General features: G+C 39.8%; 1 protein-coding gene across 1 annotated transcript in view; it reads left to right on the forward strand.

The window, feature by feature from the left end:
• The window catches only part of LOC119411158 (T-cell surface glycoprotein CD3 gamma chain-like), a 14,808-nt gene that overhangs the window by 588 nt on the left and 10,022 nt on the right, over positions 1 to 4,198 (forward strand). The window lies entirely within an intron of this gene.

Here is a 4,198-nt window from a genome sequence, read left to right on the forward strand (position 1 = left end):
CCATATATTGGAGGACAGAATGTGACAAAATTAAATAAATAAATACACAATGAAATGTATCATTTAATTATTAAATACATCATTAAATCATTAAATACACAATACAATTATTAAATACACAATTAAATTACTTGTTTAGTGATTTATTTATTTATTTAATTTTGTCACAATATATTGGAGGACAGAATGTGACAAAATTAAATAAATAAATACATAATACAAAGATAATAATTTAATGTATCATTTAAATATAAAAAAAATCATTAAATACACAATTAAATTATTAAATTCACCATTAAATAATGAAATGTACATTTTAAGTTATTTATTTCATGATTTATTTATTTAATTTTGTCACCTTCTACCCTCCAGTGGCATCATGAAATTGTAAAAACTGTCAGTCTCACTCGTCAATCTCAGTGAGCGGGACTAACGCTGATCATGTGAAATCCATTGCTTCGGTCTGAAGTCAGTTCATACATGGCAGCTCCCTCCATGCTGGACCTTTATTTGCTCTCTCGTGAACTGGTTAGATATTTTTAGCAAAGCTAGGGACATAGAAGCTCCCCCAGAATTTGTGGTGAATAAATTGGAACAGGGGTGGATGGATACAGCAGATCAATAATATATATCTGTTTATTCTTGTTGTCTGTGTGACTGTTGCTGGCAACAATAGTCAAGTCATCTTTGTTTCTAAAGCACATTTAAAACTGTTATCAAAGTGCTTAACAATAACACCAAAAGAGAGTAAATTAATGGGAAAAAAATAACACACTAATGATAATACTGAAAAATTAAAAGCATTAAAAACATAGGAGCACAGAACAAAATATACTAATCACACTGTGTGAAATGCCAGAGAAAACAGATGTGTTTAGCAGACTTGAACACAGGAAGAGAAGTGGCCTGCCTGATGTTGGGGGGGGCAGGTTGTTCCAGAGTTTGGGGCCCATGACTGAAAATAGGGCTAGAGATTTATGTCAGCTGTTGACCAATATGTGTGATAAAGGGGAGTAGTGGTGCAGAGGCTAGAGAAGATGGGCCTGTGATCGCAAAGTCGCAGGTTCAACTCCCGTTACCGTCAACATGAAAATGTGGGTGGAAAAGGTGAAACACCCAAACCTGCCTACACCATCATTTGCTCCACTCTGGGCCCCTGAGCAAGGCCCTTAACCCCCACCATGTGCTCCCTAAACAGGTCTCTTTTGAAAATGAGTTATCGTGACTCAATGAGTGTACCTGTATAAATGAAGGGTAAATGAAATTTAAAAAGGAAGGGAAAACGTAGCAGAATTCATGATCAGGAACAGAGGAACTGAAAGGAACTCTCACAATGTTCATAATCAGCAGTAAGTATAACACCTGTTGGACAAGTGCACACATCTTTAAGATGCATACATAACATGAATCAACAGTCATCTCATTTTTATCATAGAATAGAGAGGATGTGGAGAGATGTCTATGAGCATGCATTACACCTGTTCTATCAGGTTTTCACTTCACTGGAAGATCAGAGAGCATTTGATCCAGATAATGAAGTCCATCTTTGTGCTCTACACAAAGGCTTTTGTTCACAAATCCAGCAAAGTCTGAACTCTTTCAGAGATGGTTGGAACTCCCATCGTCTTCGAACTGACAGGAATCTGTCACCATTATAATTCTGGACAAGATAAAGAGAGCAAGGCACCACGGAGGATCCTGCAGAGGTTAAAGAACCAGTCTTTCATTGATTTTATTTCTGGACATTGGAAGCATTTTATATTTAAATTTCGTTTAAATTTGCTGCTTCTCGTAAAAGTACGTCTTCATTACATTCATTGTATAATAAAAGGTTTCATCCACACGTGAACACAATTACCTCTTCCTAATCAGGCGTCAGGATCTGTGCACGACCCGCCCTAGTCCCGCCTACTGAGTTTGACGAGTGAGACTGACAGTTTTCACAATTTCATGATGCCACTGGAGGGTAGAAGGTGACAAAATTAAATAAATCAATAAATCATGAAATAAATAATTTAAAAGGTACATTTCATTATTTAATGGTGTATTTAATAATTGAATTGTGCATTTGATGATTTAATGATGTATTTAATAATTAATTGATGCATTAAATTTATTGTTATAAAACAACAAAGTCCATGCTCAATAATCCAGGTATACAATCCAACATTTTTCAGTCAGGTCATCTGGACAGTTTCTGTTTTTTGTGCCTTCGGTCCAGAAGGCTTCATCAGGAAACACAACAAAACTGATTCTTCCCCCAACAGCTGGATTATTGGATCAGGAATATTTCGCTCAAACATGTTTAAAGAAGAAATACAGCCTTTAGTTCAACTTTATTCTAATCCACAGATGTACAAATCACAAAACAAGAATTACACTTTAAATCAAAGATAAAATAAAATCTACAAGAAACAAAAACCACACATCTAAATTAAACAATAAAAGTAGACACAATAAGTGCAAATACATCAAATGATGAAGAAAAATATAGAATTTTAAATATAAATGTTTTTGTAGAATCTGGTTCATTAGATTTAATTCAGTTTATAAAGTGCCAAGTCATAACAGAAGTCGTCTCAGGGCACTGAACAGAAACATTCATATATAAAAATAATAATTTAACATTATTTATCTGAGGAGCAGACTGCTTTGAGTTTAGCTCATCGCAGAACTCTCACTCTTAATGGCGAACTAAAGTTCATTAACAGGGTTTTGGATTCTGGACACGCCTCCAGAACCGGTCCTGAAGTGCGGTACAAATCAGGCTGATCTGAGCAGAATAGGTGCTTAGGAGTGTTGCAAACGGAGCACAAGTGTTCTGAGTTAATTAGCTGATTAGAGTGTGGCACCAGATGTCTTCAATATTGAACCTTTTCACTATATTTTAATTTCCTGAGATACTGGATTTGGGGTTTTCATTAGTTGTCAGTTATAAACATCGACATTAAAAGAAATAAACCTTTGAAGTATATCAGTCTGTGTGTAATGAACGAATATAATAAACAAGTTTCACTTTTTGAACAGAATGACTGAAATAAACCAACTTTTTCACGATATTCTTATTTTATGACCAGCACCTATATTCAAGAATTCAAGGATTTTTTTGTTGTCATACCAGCGTACATTTGTACGTTTATGGTATGAAATTTGGACTCAGGTCCCAGATAAAGAAGCCTAACAGTTAACAAATAAATAAATACAAAATAGTATGTATATATATATATACCGTATATCCATCCAGCCATCCGTTCTCTTCCGCTTATCTGGGATCAGGTCACGGGGGTAGCAGCCTAAGTTGGGAGGCCCAGACCAGGTGCCAAGAGCACATATGGACACCCTTATGCTTGAACATGGTGTTTGTTATGGACAATTCATGACGAGCACAGAAATCCAATAACAGAACACCACTCGTGTTCAGATCAAGGGGGGCGTTCCTCCCAACCACACCCCTACAAGTCTCACTGTCATTGCCCATGTGAGCGTTGAAGTCCCCCAGCAGAACAAGGGAGTCCCCAGGAGGTGCACTCTCCAGTACCCCCTCCAAGGACTCCAAAAAGGGTGGATAATCTGAGCTGCTGTTTGGCGCATAAGCACAAACAGCAGTCAGAACCCATCCCCCAACACGTAGGCGGAGGGAGGCTACCCTCTCGTTCACCAGGGAGAACCCCAACGTACAGGCACCAAGATGGAGGGCAACAAGTATGCCCACTCCTGCTCGGCGCCTCTCACCAGGGCCGACCCCAGAGTGGAAGAGTGTCCAACCCCTCTCAAGGAAACTGGTTCCAGAGCCAGAGTCATGCGTTGAGGTGAGTCTGACTATTTCTAGCCGGAACCTCTCAACCTCACACACCAGCTCAGGCTCCTTCCCAAACAGAGAGGTGACATTTTACATCCCAATAGCCAGCTTCTGTAGCCGAGGATCAGACTGCCAGGGTCCCCGCCCTCGGCCACCACCCATCCCACATTGCACCCGACCCCTTTGGGCCCTCCCACAGTTGGTGAGCCCATGGGAAGGGGGACCCACTTCTCCTCTTCGGGCTGGGCCCGGCTGGGCTCCATGGGTGAAAGCCCGACCACCAGGCTTTCGCCAGTGTGCCCCACCTCCAGGCCCGGTTCCAGAGTGGGGTCCCGGTGACCCACATCCGGGCAAGGGAACATTTTTTCCATTGATTGTGGTCATTATAAGGGGTCGTAT

The sequence above is a fragment of the Nematolebias whitei genome, chromosome 6 (assembly GCF_014905685.2).
Source record: "Nematolebias whitei isolate Nwh7 chromosome 6, NemWhi1, whole genome shotgun sequence".
Lineage (NCBI taxonomy): Eukaryota > Metazoa > Chordata > Actinopteri > Cyprinodontiformes > Rivulidae > Nematolebias > Nematolebias whitei.